Genomic DNA, 16,876 nt, shown 5'->3' on the forward strand with positions numbered 1-16,876 from the left:
CACACAGAACCGGGCCTCGGTGGGTGTAGGAGGGAGAACTGAATGACAGCTCTCAGGTCTCTGATTCACACATTTGGATGCTCGCCGAGGGCAGCTTCCTTTGGGAGCTTTGACTGGTGTGGGGAACCAGTCAGGATGGGAGCCCTGGAAATAGCGTGCCTAGTGGGGAGAGGAGGGCAGGCTGGGCCTGAGATTGCGGGATGACCTGGGTCCCAGGCTTTTTACTTCCTCTCAGTCTGTTGGAGCCTTGGGGCTGGCAGGGAGGGTCATTAGAATATTCTCTGCAGAAAACTCAAAAAGCCCACAGGAGAATGAGAGTCTGTGCTATTTCAGCATTCCCTCCCATTTGACTCACTGCCTCAAGGGAATGTAAATAATAAATGAGAAACCTGCTCAAATAGCCTGGCTGGACCCAGGGTCTGTTCGAAGGCCTGTGCTCTGGTGCTGGAAAGGGAAGGGGGGAGGGGAGAGGGAGGAAGGAGAGATGTAGGAGAGGGACAGGAGAAGAGAGAGGGAAAGGGGAGGAAACGGAAGGAAGGGAAGGAAGGGAGAGGGAACTAGGAGGGGAGGAGAGTGGAGGAGAGGGAGGGGCGGGAGAGGGGAGGAGGGGACAGGGAGAGATAGGTGAGGGGAGGAGGAGGCCGAGGGGGAAGGCAGAAGGCCTGCAGCTGTCTGCAGAGCCCCACGCCTGCCACACGGTGAGTCACGGTGCCAGCTCCCACTGCCTGCCTCTATTTTTATATCAGCGCCTGCTCATATCTGACTCGTTAACTAAGCCTTCCAACTGGTGGAGGGGAATCTGGTGGCAGAGGATGAGGGCTGAGGGAATAATTTAGAAGTCTACATAGGAATTATAAAGCGATCCCTCTCTCTTATCAGGAGCTCTTCGCCTTTTTAATAACCAGGCGCTTTCAGCTGCTGCTCTAGAGGGCTGTGGGGAGTTGCCAGCCCTCCCAGCAGTAATCAGGGTTCTGGGAAGGAGAACAGAGTGTCAACCAGAGCAACCGCCTGGGCTTTGGCACCAAAGGGTGGTAGCAGCTGCAGGAGGGGCTCAGGGAAGCTGTGCTAATAGGCACTTACATGTGACACCCACATAATAAGGATCCTAAACAGATGGTGGGGGGCTGCTGCTATCTGCACATAATAGATGATCAGAGCGAATGACAGGCACGAGGCCTGGGGCTACCCTTCTGCAGAGGGTTGATTCAAATGGGTTGACACCTGCTGGCTTAGGCAGGCATCCCTTTCCTCCCTCACTGCTCCATGTGAATCTCTCCTGAAGCTTCGTGCTGGCTGGAAGAGGAGGATCTTCTCTGACAGAGGACAAATGTTCTGTGGTCAAGTGTATACCGTTCCCTGCTAGAACCGCGGACAAGCTCAAACCAGAAGGTGAATGGTGAACATGGACATCCTGCTGCCTTCAAAGTACTCAGAAGAGGAGAATTCAGAAGAGGAGAATTCAGGTTTTCTTTTGCTAAGAGAAACTTGGGGTGAGCTGGGAGCTCTGCGGCACCGCCCTTTCTGCAATGCTCAGAGAGAGATGGGCAGCCAGAGCTGATGTGTGCTCCTGTGTGCCTGGGATGGATGCCGGCCCTGCTGTTCTCTCCCAGCTCCTGGGTTTGGTGGAGAAGAGGCATGGGCACATGTCTGATCTGTCCTCAGGAAGAATCCCCGTGTTCAGAGCAAGATGCTGGAGACGCAGGTTCCCAGGGCCTAACTGCATGCAGAAGCAGAGTCCTGGCCCCAGCATAGCTCCAAGGGCCCGAGGACCATGCCTAGAGTGGGGACATCTGGCCGTGTCACAGACCTCTCCTTTCTGGAGGCTCCTGGGTGTCAGCTGTCCTCTCCTTCCCACACTCTGCCTGAACATAGAAGGAAGAAGAGGGCCTCTGACAAAGGGCTTGTTCTTTCCCCCAGCCGCTTTGACAATAAGCACAGCTTTAAACCCAAACGTAAGAGCCAGGAGAGCGGCTCTGGTGGGCATCTCCCCAGGGTTCTCATGCTCTGGGGGAAAGACAAGAGCATCCAGACCCTGCCTGGGAGCTCCCTGGACCCACGGCCCCAGTGCATACCCTGTGCTCTCCTGTGCCACCCTCCCCCATCCCCTGCACCACCCCGTCCTTCTCTGCACTTTGGCCCCTTCTCAGGGACATTGTCTCTCAGTGCCTCAGGTGCCTGGCTCCAGGGAGGCCTGGGAGCTCACTTCACACTGTGCTCCCCACCCTTCTGATCAGGAATTCAAACTGCTTTGCCTTTCCTCCACAAGCACACGGAGCTGTGTGCGTGGGGTCCGCAACTCTGGGCAGAAGGTAGCCTTGAACTGCTTGGACACCCTCCCTCAGCACCAGCTTTCTGACTTACGTCTTGTTAATCTCAGGTACTCCTTGAGAGCAGTGACCAAGTGTCCTTTATAACATGCCCCTTAGGAGCCCATGTAGGTCCTTACACCCAGGGCTGGCTCAGGGAGGGCCTGGTGACTGATCAGCGAGTCTCCTGGCATTTCTGTCCACCCTGAACTGGGTGAAAGGATCTTTCCTCCGGGGCCAAGAACTTAATGAGCCGCCTGCTTGGGAGGAAAGCTAGACGTATTCCCATTGAGTAGCTTTGAAAAACAAGGCTGATGGTTGATCATAAAGTCATGGAGCCTGTGTCTCTAGTGTCACGGAATGTTCGGAGGGGATGTGGTGGTGGGGATGGTGGGCAAGTCTGGGGCATGGAAGCTCTCAGACTCCTTCCTGGGTGGGAGATAAAAGGGAGTGTTTCCCTCTAGATCCCGTCAGTCAGAGCCAGTGTTGAGAACGGTACCCTCCACCTTCCATAAGCAGGTTTTTACCTTTGCTCGCCTCTAAGCGACCTCGACCTCCTCATGTTTCATTTCACAGGCTCCCCATTATCAGGCTGCATTTATTCCCCTTCCCCTCCCTACAGCTGCCTGGTCCTCCTAACTAGGCTGAAAGTGCCTGAGCTGGTCTGACCGCAGCTCCTCTGCTGGCTCCAGAGCCTGGGACAGGAAGGAGGCTGTGGAGTGGGAGAAGCCTGAAGCAGGCAGCCGGGGCGGGCCCACGGGGCTGTGCTCACTGTGACAGCTGGGCCACATGCCTGCCATTCCCTGCAGCATGCTCATCCTCTTGATATAGGGCGCTATTGGCTGCCCAGCCAGTGAGTCCTTGGGCTCTGGGACCAGACGCCCTGCTGCTTTTAGGGCAAGCCAGTGGGGACAGGCTAGGACAGGCGTCAGCTTTCTTTCTCTCCTTGCATGGCCAGGGCCTGCGGCCCGCTTTCTGATTTGTGTGTATAATTAGGTCCCAGGGATTCCTGCAGCCTGGGTGAGCCTCAGTGGGTGGGGCCCACCCGGATTCCCACCCGGATTCCCACCCCATTCTGTGGAGGAACCGTATCGGGAACCTGAGCTCTGTCCAGGGTCCTCAGCCCGGCTGAAAGAGACCTGGCCCACTGCCTGCTTCCAGGCAGAATGAAGAAGGTGCCACTTCTCATCCCCACTGTCCCTGAGGCCTCATGCGGCCTGCCTTGCTCAGATGTCCCTCCGGCACCCTGCACCTGATGGATCCTTTCTGTTCTCTAGATTATCTTAGCTCACGGCTGACAAGGGTCTAACAGCTTTCTCCTCTTGGTAACATACGGGCAAGTTTACCAGGGTGGATAATGTCGGGACCTACTGCTCCTGGAGGGGTCGGGGGGGGGGCCCATCCAGGGCAGAGGCCACCTGGCGCCACAAGTAGGTCCCTGTTAGGCTGAGCTTCGGGCTGGGAGGAAAGCGAACTCTCCCGCCCTTTCCGAAGCCTCAGGACCATTGACTGGAGGGAGAGGGGCCCTGCGTCTTTGCACGGGGGATACGGGCAGGGCCCGGCGTATTTAGGCAAGTGAACCCCCTTCATTGACTGCGTTTAGCCAGGGGAAGCGAGCCCCTGCCCAGGCCCATCCCAGGGTCGTAGAGGTAACGCTAAACAGGGCGCCTTGGAGCTGATCCGGTGGGGCGGGTTCGCGCTGCCTCGGCCTCTCCCGCCTCTGAGCGGGAGGGTGGGGGCTTAGGGCCCTGGCCAGGCCTGCAAAGCAGATCTGGTTGGTTCTGATCGCTCCTCACCTTGGTTCGAATGTTTGTGTGAAGAGCTGATTGCCCTGGAGGCGAATTCCCGAGAAGCCGCTGGAGAGCCGCGTGAGTGCGCCCAGCTGGGGCATCCCAGGGCGAATCCGGCTACGGTGCCTTTCCTGCGGCGCGGAGCTGCAGCACCACAACCCGCGTGGGGCTGCGATCGCCCGCCCTCCCTCCACAGACCGCTTTCCCCAAAGCAGGCACCCGTCAGGCCAGGCTCATCTGCGTGCCCTCTCCACCCTAGGGTGTCACCTCCCCGCGGTAACCCCTCCGCCGCGCACGCCAGATGCTCAGTCCGCGGGGCGCTCCGGGCAGGGCCTGCTCCCCCTCCCCACCTCGCTCCCTCCCAGGACAGCCCCTCAGGAACCAGGGCTCCCTCTCGGGCTTTATCTGCCACATTTGTAAAGCAAGGGGCACGTTAATCACTTCCAGGATCTCTCTTTCCCCCCAGCTCTGAGCTCCTGCCTTAGTTGCCGCTCCACAGCTCCGGGACGCTCAGGTCCCCGAATGCCTGTTTCGATGGGGGCGGCCTTCAGATCCCAGAGGACGCGCTCGCTCTGCGTCCCCGACTGGCGACGCGGTGCCCCCCTCGCCTATGCAGCAGAGTTAACTCGGGGCCTTTTTTGTGTGCAGGAGTTGTTCACGTCGTATTTTGCCTGTTGAACTCCAGACTCAGGGCACGTCTCTTCACTGTGGGGAAGAAAGGACACTTGTGAAAAACTTCTCCCCCGTGGCACGGACTGCGTAGGAGACAGTGGATGAAAGAAGCGACCAACCTCAGCATGAAGTAAACCTAGAGACCAGGGCGGGAGGGGAGGAGAGAGGGGGGAGGGGTCAGAGGCCAGGCTCTCTGTCTGGTGGAGAAGCCCAACCACTGCTTCTGAAACAGCAGAGACATCTGATACACACAGAGGTCTTTTGTGAATGGCCTTTGTTTGGTTTTGGGGAGGTGTGTGGAGGACGCGACACTTTTTTTGATGGCAATCGAAGCAGGGGCTGAGACCAACCTTGGTTGATATGGTGCAGACCACAGGCTATAAACAGGAGCTGAGAGGTAGGATAGTAAGTGGAGGAGAATGTCCGGCTCAGCCAGACAGCAGCCGAGGGGTTACATGTGATAACAATACTACAATGAGGAATTAACATCTGTGCTGCACTTGGAACAGTGCCTTGAGCAGGTGAAGTTCTATATGTGAGTTCATTGAATGCATTTTTAAAAGGATACGTTTTTTAAAACCTCAATTACAGCTCAAGCTTTTATTCAAGTAAACTTTTATTTTGGGCAAATTTGAGATTTGCAGAAAAATTTGAAGTTGCCCTGGTAGAACATAGGTTTCCACATATCCTGCACCCAGTTCCCCTTGTTGTTAACACCATATGTTACCTTGCTATAGCCATCACACTGAAGAATCAGTTGTGGTGAATTCTATTTGTTTGTTTGTTTGTTTGTTTTTGAGATGGAGTCTTGCTCTGTCGCCCAGGGTGGAGTCGGTGGCACAATCTAGGCTCACTGCAACCTCCACCTCCCGAATTCAAGAGATTCTCCTGCCTCAGCCTCCTAGGTAGCGGGGACTATAGGCATACACCATCACGCCTGGCTAATTTTTGTATTTTTTAGTAGAGACGGGTCTTCATGTTATTGGCCAGGCTGATCTCGAACTCCTGACCTCAAGTGATCCACCTGTCTCGGCCTCCCAAAGTGCTGGGATTACAGGCATGAGCCACCCTGCCTGGCCTATTTTTTTAATTATAAAAAAATTATTTGTAGAGAGAGGGATCTTGCTTTGTTGTCCAGGTTGGTCTATGGACTCCTGGCTTCAGGGGATCCTCCCACCTTGGCCTCTGAAAGTGCTTTGATCATAGGTGTGAGCCGCCATGCCCTGGCACATTCACATTACTTAAACTCCAGGTTTTACTTGGATTTTTCCTGTTTTCCCATAGAATGACCTCTTTCTATTCCAGGATCCCATTGAGAATGCCACGTTATACATAGCCATCATGTTTTCTTATTCTCCCTGGTCTGTAATAGATTCTCAGTCTTTCCTTGTTTTTTGTGACCTTGACCATTTTGAGAAGTCCCGGTAAGACTCCTTTGTAGATGGAGATTTGCAGAATGTCCTCAATGTGGATTTTCTCTGATGTTTCTCTCAATGATTAGTCTGGGGTTATGGGCGTTTGGAAAGAACACTAAAGAGGTGGAGTGCCAGCCAGGCACGGTGGCTCACGCCTGCAATCTCATCACTTTGGGAGGCTGAGGCTGGTGGATCACAAGGTCAGGAGTTTGAGACCAGCCTGGCCCACATAGTGAAACCCTGTCTCTACTAAAAATACAAAAAATTAGCTGGGTGTGGTGTGGTGGCAGGCACCTGTAATCCCAGCTACTTGGGAGGCTGAGGCAGGAGAATTGCTAGAACCCGGGAGGCAGAGGTTGCAGTCATCTGAGATCGCACCACTGTACTCCAGCCCAGGCGACAGTGCAAAACTCCATCTCAAAAAAAAAAAAAAAAAAAAAATGAGGTAGAATGCCCTTCTCCCGGCATCCTAGCAGTGGGTACGTGGCATGCCATCCCTGGTAATGTTCACACTAATCATTTGGTTAAGGTGGTGTCTGCCAGATCTCTCTACTCTTAAGTCACTATTTTTCACTTTTTCTACCACATTCTTTGGAACCCAGGCTTGTTGGGGGTGGGGAGATTTAACTCCACCTCCTGGATCAGGATGCATCTAATATACTGTTTGGAATCCTTTGTAGGGAGAAGCCACCCCTTCTCACTATTCAGTCATAATTTATATCAGTATAAACGTATATATATTTATTTTGTACCTTGGGTTATAATTCAATTATTTGTTCTTTATTTTGTTGCTTAAATGGTTCCAGCTTTGCCCATCTGAAGCTCTTTTGGATTGGCCCCTCTGTTCTTTTGACATGCCCTAATACTTCTGCTTATCCAGCACTTCCTTACTAAGGGTGTTGATCTGTCTCTCGGGCTGCAGTGCCATGGTGTGATCCCGGCTCATGGCAGCCTCAACTGTTCGAGCTCAAGCCATCCTCCCACCCCAGCCTCCCGAGTATCTGGGACCACAGGCATGCACCACCACACCCAGCTAACATTTTAAAAACTATTATTTGTAGAGATGAGCTCTCCCTATGTTGCCCAGGCTGGTCCTGAACTCCTGGACTCAAGCAATCATCCCATCTCGGCTTCCCAAAGTGCTGGGATTACAGGCATGAGCCACCACCACACCTGGCTGCTTATCTTATTTCTATCTCAAGAGGACATATGACCCCAGAGGACAACTAGATTACACAGAGGACATCTGATTACTCTGTATTTTTACTTTTCACCCAGTTGCCTGCCAACATATAGCTACCAATGGAGTCAGACTGAAATGGCACATCCCCACAAAATAGCCCTCATGCCAGAGCCAGCTCTGGTAAGGATGGGAAGGCGTCCTTTCCTCATGCTCTGGCCTTTGTCTTCTAGGCATCCTTTCTCTGGTCTCTGGGTGCCACCCTTCCCCCTTACTATGCTGGTAGCTGCTTGGCCACGTTAGAGCTGATGCTGGCACCTCCTGCTGGATGGGGTGTCCTTGCTCAGGAACCTCTAGGTGCCCTGGCTGGATCATTAGAGTCCAAGGGTTCCCCTTTCCTGAGGGGGAGGCATGCCCACAGGTGCTGCTTTGGCCACATGGACCATGAGAAACCTGGTCTTCGCTCCTGCAGGAAAAGGTCATTCTAGTCTTCCTCCTTCGCAGCACAATCTCCTCCCACTGCCAGGTGCTATTGGCTTCCTGGTCCTGCAGTCCGAAAGTAGCCCTGAATTTAGTGTCATTGCCTGAGCTCTGCCTCCACCTTTGGGGCCAATGGCAGTGACTGGCCACTGCCCCCACAGCCTGTTTTAGAGGAGTTTGTGGTCAGGGTGGGAGCGGGCCCCGGCTCCCTTCCACCTGTCCCTGCTCTGCACCAGGGCAAAAGGGTCGTGTCACTGGAGCTTTGGGTCTCGCTCACTTGGTAAGTCAAAGACACAGAAGACATATCCAAGGGACATACAGGGCTCATAGATCCCAGATGCTTCTGGATTAAAGGAGAAAGAATCTTGGCTGAAAGAACCCTGGAGGATGAAGCATGAAAGGTTTTATGAGGACAGGCTGTGTGGAGAAGACGTCCTCACTCTTCCTTCTGCTCAAGACCTTACCGGGTGGGGCCGTGCTGAGGGCATGTGGGGTGTGGTGCTTAATATGTACTCCATCCTGGTATGTAAATCTAAGGCAAGTAAGTCAAGGAGATAGGCTTTAATTGTGCACCCACTGTGTACCTAGCACTCTTGCTAGTCACTGGGGGAAATAACAGGGCAGGGGGAGACCTTGCTCCTGTCCCGAAGAGTTCACGGTCTTCAGGAGAAGGTAGGATGTGCAGGGACCACCCTGGGGGCATGGGTCCTGGTCATGCAGTTCAGACATTCAGGGCCCGTGTGACCTCTGTGGGCTGGCACTGCTTGACAAAGGCTTCCCATAGGCTGGGGATTGGGAGGGTGGAGAGCGGGTCGTGTGTGGTGTTTAGGAGCAGATCCTGAGTCTGATGGTTATTGAATCTGTGTGATCACTCCCCAGATGTGTGATCTTGGGAGCTCCACCTTGCTCCTCCAAGCCTCTACTTCCTGTCAAGAGAAATATTTGCAAAATTGTTGTGAGGATAAAGGTGATGTTGTCTACATAATGCTCAACTGGGTGTGTGGCACACAGTAGCCGTTCAGTTACTGGTAGTAGCCGTCATTGTTATTTAGAAAGAAAGGGCCTTTCTAAAAGGGTGTCGAGGCTCACACCTGTATTCTTAGCACTTTGGGAGGACAAGGTGAGAGGACTGCTCGAGCCTAGGAGTTCGAAACCAGCCTGGGCAACATCGCGAGACCTCTCCATCGCTACAAAAAATTACAAAATTGGTGGAGCATGGTGGCATGTGCCTTTAGTCCTAGCTACCTGGGAGGCTGAAGTGGGAGGATCCCTTGAGCCCAGGAGTTCAAGGCTGCAGTGAGCTATGATTGTACCACTGCACTCCAGTCTGGGCAATAGAATGAGACCATGTACAAAAAAAAAAAAAAAAAAAAAAAAAAAACCCTAAATAAATAAAAAGGAAGGCCAAGTCCAAGGCCACCTGCTCCAGGTACTCTCATCCCCCACACTCTCGATGCTGCATCTTCCATGACGCTCCTGGAAGAACAGGACCACAGCCTTCTGCGCTTGCCTCAGATTGGAGCAGGCACAGCGGTCTCCTTACCTGTTCCCTTGGAAGCAGAAAAGGCTACAGTTGAATGGTAGACACAATAATGGCCCCCAAAGATGTCCATGTCCTAATCCCTGGAATCTGTGAACTTGTTATCTTAATATGGCAAAAAGGACTGGTAAGGACCTCTGTAGGTGGGAGACCATCCTGTATTTTCTGAATAGGCTCAGTTTAATCACAAGGGTCCTTATGAGAGGGAGGCAGGAGGGTCAGTCAGAGAAGGAGGTGAGACAATAGACACAGCATTGGAGGGGGCAATGGCAGAAGGAGACCATGAGCCCAGGAGTGCAGGTGGCCTCACTCCTAGGCTCATGGATTCTCCCCTAGAACACAGCCTTGTCAACACCTTGATTTGAGACCCATTTCAAACTTGTGACCTCTAAAAGTATAATACATTTGTATTGTGGAAGCCACTAAATGTGTGGTAATTTGTTACTGCAGCAATAGAAAACGAATACAAGTGTGTTATGAAAAATGACCCTTTCCTGGGCTGATTTTCCTCTTCTGGGGATGGGCCAAACCTTCTGCAGAGGCTAAATAGAGACCATGTTGCAAAGGGGCATGTTTTTCTTTGGGATCCGTGTTACAAACTTGTTACCCTGGGGTAATTAACACTGACACTTTCATTTCCATCACTTCCACATCAAAAGCAAATTTGTTATATGCATCAGTCCTACTTGGATGGAGGCAAACTCGGTTTCCCTTCTTTGGAGTTCTTGCCAATTCTCCTTGGAAGGCAGTAACGATCTGCCTTTGCTATTTAGAGCATCTTCATTTCCTGAATATCAGGATGACAACAATATCCTATAGATAGATCCTCTGCAACCTGAAGATTTATTTTCACGCGTTGCTTTTTCTTTCCAAATAACAAAGCGTCTCCAAGGGAAAGGTAGCTTCCTGGAGCTGGGCATGCGGGATGGTGGAGTTGGTGTGTGTGTGTGCACGTGCCTGTGAGTGTGGGGGCTCCATGTGTTCTCAGCCCTTCCAGAAATAGATGGGCTGAGCTTTCAGTGAGTTTGAGGAAGCCTTGGAAAAAAAAAAAAAAAAAAAAAACCTGCTCTATTCTTTGGCATTGTAAAGCTGTTTTAAGATTAAACCAGAAATATGTCCCTTGATGGAAGGTTCCTCCGCCAGCCAGCAGGACTCTCCACAAATAGGAGTCCTCGGTTATCTCACAGACGTGGCCAGTGAAAAAACTGGCAGAACCTCAGTCCTTCATCTGGAGCTCATGAAGCCACGTTGAAATGGCACTAGGGAGTTTATGTAGCAGCACTTGCACATGTATAATCTCAAACCTATGAGGTAGATGTTATTATTCCCTTTCATGAAGAATAGTTCCTCTTTTTTTCCTTGTTTTTTTTTTTTTTTTTGAGACAGGGTCTCACTCTGTCTCCCAGGCTAGAGTGCAGTGGTGCGATCCTAGCTGACTGCAGCCTCAAATCCCTGGGCTTAAGCGATCCTCTCATCTCAGCCTCCTGAGTAGCTAAGACTACAGGAACACACCACCATGCCCGCCTAGTTTAAAAATTATTATTTTTAGTAGACGCAAGCTCTTGCTATGTTGCCCAGGCTGGTCTCAAACTCCTGGGCTCAAGCAATCCTCCCACCTCAGCCTCTCGAAGTGCTGAGATTACAGGCATGAGCCACCGTGTGGCTTTTTTCCTTTTTCTTTTTTGAGAGCTTGAGATTTGGCAGGGCCTGTGTTAGGCTCCTTGCTTAGTTACTTAGTACAAGTACCTTATTTAATTAGTACAAGTTGAGCATCCTTAATCTGAAAATCCAATACCCAAATGCTCCTGAATCCAAAACTTTTTAAGCACTGACATAATGCCACAAGTAGAAAATTCCACGCCTGATCTGGCACGGTGGTTCATGCCTATAATCCCAGCACTTTGGAAGGCTGAGGCGGGTGAACTGCCTGAAGTCAGGAGTTCAAAACCAGCCTGGCCAACATGACGAAACCCCGTCTCTACTAAAAATACAAAAAAATAGCTGGATGTGGTGGCACACACTTGTAATACCAGCTGCTTCTCAGGATGTTGAGGCAGGAAAATTCCTTGAACCTGGGAGGTGGAGGTTACAATGATTGTGCCACTGTACTCCAACCTGAGTGACAGGGAGACTCCATCTCAAAAACAAGAAAAAAAAGAAAATTCCACACCTGACCTCTGACCTCATGTGATGGGTCACAGTCAAAATGCAGTTGCACTACACAGAGTTTATTCAGTGTCCCCGAGGGGGAAAAGGCCTTCCCAGTCCCCTTTGGCTGCAATATGTCTTTTCCACACATGCCCAGATCCCCCATGCAAGCATGCTCACAAAGAGTAATGAAATAAAAGCTTTGTTTCATGCACAAAATTTTCTAAAACATTGTATACAATTGCCTTGAGCCTATGTGTATAAGATGTATATGAAACAAAAATGAATTTCATGTTTAGAGGTGGGTCCCATCCTCAAGAGATCTCGTTATATAATATATGCAAATATTTCAAAATTCAAAAAAATCTGGCTGGGCACAGTGGCTCACACCTGCAATCCCAGTGCTTTGGGAGGTTGAGCTGGGCAGATTGCTCAAGCCCAAGTTCAAGGTTGCAGTAATGTATGGTGGCATCACTATACTCCAGCCTGGGCAACAGAGCTAGACCCTGTTTGAAAAGGAAAAAAAAAAAAAAAAAATTCCACATCCAAAACACCTCTGGTCCCAAGTATTTCAGGTGAGGAATACCCAGCCTGTATAGTGTTTGGGAGCCCAGACGTGGGAGCCAAACTGCCTGGGTTTGAGTCCTGGCTCCCACTCTTACCAGCTGCATGGCTTTGCTCTCAAACTTCGTCACCTCTTAGTTCCTTCGTTCCCTCCTCTGTTAGGTATCCTGGAGATGGCTGTGAGGATGACGTGAGATGATATTTGTAGGGTGCTCAGAATGGTGCCAGGCATGTAAGAGATGCTCACTGTATCCTTTCAAGGCGGGTATTTGTAGCTGGCGCTTAGGTTCCAGTTGGACTGAACTCACTTCGGTGTCTTGCTGGCCTCTCCAAGAAAGACTTCTTTCTCCCCATCAGAGAGAGAATTTCCTCCTATGTTAGGTTGTTTGGCTGTGAGGCAATAGCTCTAACAGGATTAGTCTGAGTCTTGTATAATCTGTGATGACCAGTTGATTTTCAACAGAGGCGCCAAGACAGTTCAATGGGAGAAAAGAATGGTGCGGCTCCTTTGGAAAACAGTTTGCAGTTCCCCCCAGATTAAATATAAACTCATCATAGGACCCAGAAATTGCACTCTTAGGGATATGCCCCAAAGAACGGAAAGCAGGGACTCGAACAGATATTTGCACACCCGTGTTCATACCAGCACTCTTCACAATAGCCACAAGGTGGAAACAACTCAATTGTCCCCACCAGATGAATGGATGGACAAAATGCGGTCTGTGCATACAATGGAATATTATTTAGCCATAAAAGGATTGAAGAGCTGATACACACTGTACCGTGGATGAATCTCGAAAACATCAGGCTAAGTGAAAAGCCAGACACAAAAGGCCACATATTGTATGAGCCCATTTGTATGGGATATCCAAAACAGGTACATCCCCGCAGACAGAGAGCAGACAGGCAGCTGTTCAGAGCCCATGGGAGGAGAGGAATGGGGAAGAACTGTCCAGTGGAGGTGGGGTTCATTTGGGGTGGATGAAAATGTTTTGGAACCAGGGGTAGATGGTGGCTGCACAACACACAACACTGTGAATGTACTAAATGCCACTGAGCAGATTGTTCACTCTAAAATGGTAAATCTTATCTTAATTTCATCTCAATAAAAAATTAAGGAGGGAAAATCGCTTGAACCTGGGAGGCAGAGGTTGCAGTGAGCCGAGATTGCACCACTGCACTCCAGCCTGGGCAATAGAGCAAGACTCCCTCTTAAAAAATAAATAAATAAGACAATGATTACTCATGGGAGGATATGATGATGGAAAGAGGACAGCGAAGGACTTCCGGGTTGCCAGTTACGTTCTGTTTCCTAGTTAGGGCGTGGAATATACCAGTGCCTTCACCGTGTGTGAAAATTCATCAAGCTATGCACATGATCTGATGCTTTGCTGAATGTATATTATACATCTATAAAAAAGTTAAAATGGAAAAGAAGTGCCCAAGACAGTGCCTGGAGCATATGAGGGCTCCACAATTCTTCATCTCCACCCCCGCCCCCCAGCTCCCTCACCAGTCCTCCTCCCTCACCTGTTGGTCTTCCTGATTTCTTTCAGAAGTGCAGTTTGGAGAGGAAAGAAGCCTGTCTCAGTCCTCTCACCAATAGCTGATGTGATCTCAAGACAGTTGCATTGCCCACAGTGGAGACTTCACACATCACAGCTAAATCCTCCAAGAGGACTCTGTTGTGGAATCCTAATGAAGAACGCAATAGGTAATCTACTGAGGGAAGAGTTTACTAGACTCCAGATGGCAAGAAAAATGGGCATGAATGTTTAATATTTGAAAGGTTCTTTCTGCTTCAATTATTAAACACCACACTAACTGGTACAAAATATTCTCTTAAATCATTTTCATGAAAGTTTCAAAAGAATTTTCTCCTATGTCAGGTTGCTTATGAGCAGGAGCTTATGCAGTTCCTCTCCAGAGGTGGAAGGCCGAGAGCCCTGCTCGGGCAGTGGTGGGTGGCGTGAGGAGCTCCCAGTGGAGCCTTAGGAGGGCATTCTGTGTGGATTTGTATCACCGCTTTTTTCATCAATGATGCCAAGAAGGAGCTGTAAGTGCCACAGGCTTCCAGATCTTCAGGTGTGGCCTGGGACAGTGTTGCGTGCCTGTAGTCTCAGCTACTCGGGAGGCTGAGGAGGGAGGATCACTTCAGGCCAGGAGTTTGAGGCTGCAGTGAGCTAGTGTCACACCACTGCATTCTAGCCTGCGTGACAGAGACCTCACCTCTAGAACAAACAAACAAATAAAACACTTGTGGAGGATGCGCCTGCTGGTAGCTCCCTGTCCACCACATTCTGCCCACTGGGGTCTCTTTCAGACCCCCAACCAAGCAATCTCTTTCCTGACCTGAGGCCTTTGCACAGCTGCTCCCTCTGCCTGTGAGTCTCAACCTTCCTCCTTTCTGGGCATCCTTCCCACCCTTCAGAGATCAGCTGAAGCATTTCCTTGCAGAGAAGCTGTTTTAAGCGGACCCAGGATTTGTTTCCTCAGGTCTGGTGAGACACATGAGCACAGGAATGACTGTCACGAAGGAGGAAGTTTATATGCGCAGGTCCCTAGAAACAGGAGGCCCGGCACACCACTCAGAGCCGCACGGGGAGGTTCCAGGTAGGTCAGGAGGCAGAGGGGGAGTGAGGGAGCAGTGGGCAAGAGTCTTTGCTGTGATTTCCATGGGAAGGAAGGAGGGGGCAGGATAAGCGGGCTGAGGATGGGCTGCTTTGGATCATCTGAAGGCTGTAGGGCTTAGGGACTATACATAATTGTCTGGCTAGGGTGATTAGGGCAGGAGAGAGTGGCCCAGAGTGTGACAGCCCCACAGAGGAGGTGGTTGGGGTGTTGGCTCTGGATGGGTTGGCTTGCATTTGAGAGGCTTGTTCACTTGCAGCCGAGTTGTTTACTCTCTCTAGGAATTGACTCACCCTGGGAGGGGCAGTCCCTCCAGGATCAGCAAGACCCCAGAGAAAATGCATCAGAAGTATCACAAATAAAAGGCATGCGTAGTCCAGAGACCTTCCCATGAGCACTCCATGTCTCTATGATGTTTATCGTATTTCCTCTGACTCCTAGAGTTTTGTCAGCTTCCTTCACTAGAACACAAGGTCTGGGGAAAGGGGCGGCATGTTGTTTTCTAGTGCATCCTGTGTCTAGCTAATGCCTGGAACTTAGTAGATGCCTAATAAATAGTAGGGAATTAATGAATAAATAAATGAAATTATATGTTTGCTTTGGCAAATTCTGCATTTTTTTTTTTTTTTTTTTTTGGAAACAGAGTCTTACTCTGTTGCCCAGGCTGGAGTGCAGTGGTGAGATCTCAGCTCACTGCAACCTCTGCCTCCCAGGTTCAAGCGATTCTCCTGCCTCAGCCTGCCGAGAAGCTGAGATTACAGGCGTCCACCACCAAGCTCGGCTAATTTTTATTTTTTATTTTTATTTTTGTATTTTTAATAGAGACAGGGTTTCACCATGTTGGCCTGGCTGGTCTCGAACCCCTGACCTCAGGTGATCCACCCACATCGGTCTCCCAAAGTGCTGGGATTACAGGCGTGAGCCACTGTGCCCAGCCAATTCTACAATTTTAAAGGCTATTCTACTAAACCCCTAATTGTGTGTGCGGTATATTTTTTAAGTTGGATATGCCAGTCTCAGCTGCTGACAGCTCTGAAATGAAGCATATTCTTTCCCTGTTGTTGCTCTGCCCTGAGTGCTGTCAAATTTCCCAAGTGTTTTGACAAATCTTCCCACCCATGACTTCAGCAATGAAGTGCTGCCTGGAGGGGAAAGTGAGGGAGGAAGTAGACTGGCGCACCTGTAGCCCATGTCTTATTTTCTTTCTTTATTTGTTTTTAATTTGCATTTTGTATTTATTTCTTTGAAACAGAGTCTCATTCTTTTGCCCAGGCAGGAGTGCAGTGGAGCGATCGTAGCTCATTGCAGCCTTGACCTCCCAGGCTCAAGCGATCTTCCTGCCTCAGTACCCCTGAAGCAGCTAGGACCACAGGTGCGCACCACCATACCAATGGCCAGGTTAATTTTGTAATTTTTTTGTAGAGACAGGATCCACTCTGTTGTCCAGGCTTACTATTTAAGAACTTTTTTTAGGGCCAGGCACGGTGGCTCATGCCTGTTATCCCAGCACTTTAGGAGGCTGAGGCAGGCAGATCACGAGGTCAAGAGATCAAGACTATCCTGGCCAACATGGTGAAACCCCGTTTCTGCTAAAAATACAAAAATTAGCTGGGCATGGTGGCATGTGCCTCTAGTCCCAGCTACTCGGGAGGCTGAGGCAGGAGAATTGCTTGAACCCGGGAGGCAAAGATTGCAGTGAGCTGAGATCACGCCACTGCACTCCAGCCTGGTGACAGAGTGAGACACCATCTTAAAAAAAAAATTTTTTTTTTCTTTTAGAGACAAGGTCTCGTTGTATTGCCCAACTTAGTAGACGAGGCTGGAGTACAGTGGCTATTCACAGATATGAAAATTGCACACCACAGCCTCAAACTCCTGGTCGCAAGTGATCTTCCCACCTCAGCCTCCGAGAAGCTGGGACTACAGGCATGCACCATGGCACCCAGCTCTCCTCTTTTCTTTTTGAATTGACTTTTTTTGGGAGTGGGACCCTGAAAATGGCAACAGAGAGTGGGAAGGTGACACTATTACCAAAAAGGTGTGTTAGGTGCACAGTCTCCAGCTAAATTTTTTTCTAAACCAAGTCTATACTGGGAAATAATATTTGTTCTAGTTCCTGTAGAATTAACTCTCTGACCACACAATTCTCC

The 16,876-nt window shown here is 50.3% G+C and overlaps 1 long non-coding RNA gene across 4 annotated transcripts; it reads left to right on the top strand.

The window, feature by feature from the left end:
* The first annotated feature begins 655 nt into the window (after positions 1–655).
* Positions 656–15,281, top strand: LOC139357441 (uncharacterized). 4 transcript variants are annotated; one of them, XR_011610554.1, is made up of 4 exons: positions 656–698; positions 1,283–1,463; positions 4,745–4,898; positions 13,652–15,281. It is a non-coding gene; the product is annotated as an uncharacterized lncRNA (long non-coding RNA). The 4 variants fall into 4 exon arrangements; XR_011610555.1 differs by lacking the exons at positions 656–698; positions 1,283–1,463 and adding an exon at positions 3,014–3,481; XR_011610557.1 differs by lacking the exons at positions 656–698; positions 1,283–1,463 and adding an exon at positions 3,488–3,631.
* Positions 15,282–16,876: the final 1,595 nt, after the last annotated feature.

This window comes from Macaca nemestrina, chromosome 1 (genome assembly GCF_043159975.1).
Source record: "Macaca nemestrina isolate mMacNem1 chromosome 1, mMacNem.hap1, whole genome shotgun sequence".
In the NCBI taxonomy this organism is placed as follows: domain Eukaryota; kingdom Metazoa; phylum Chordata; class Mammalia; order Primates; family Cercopithecidae; genus Macaca; species Macaca nemestrina.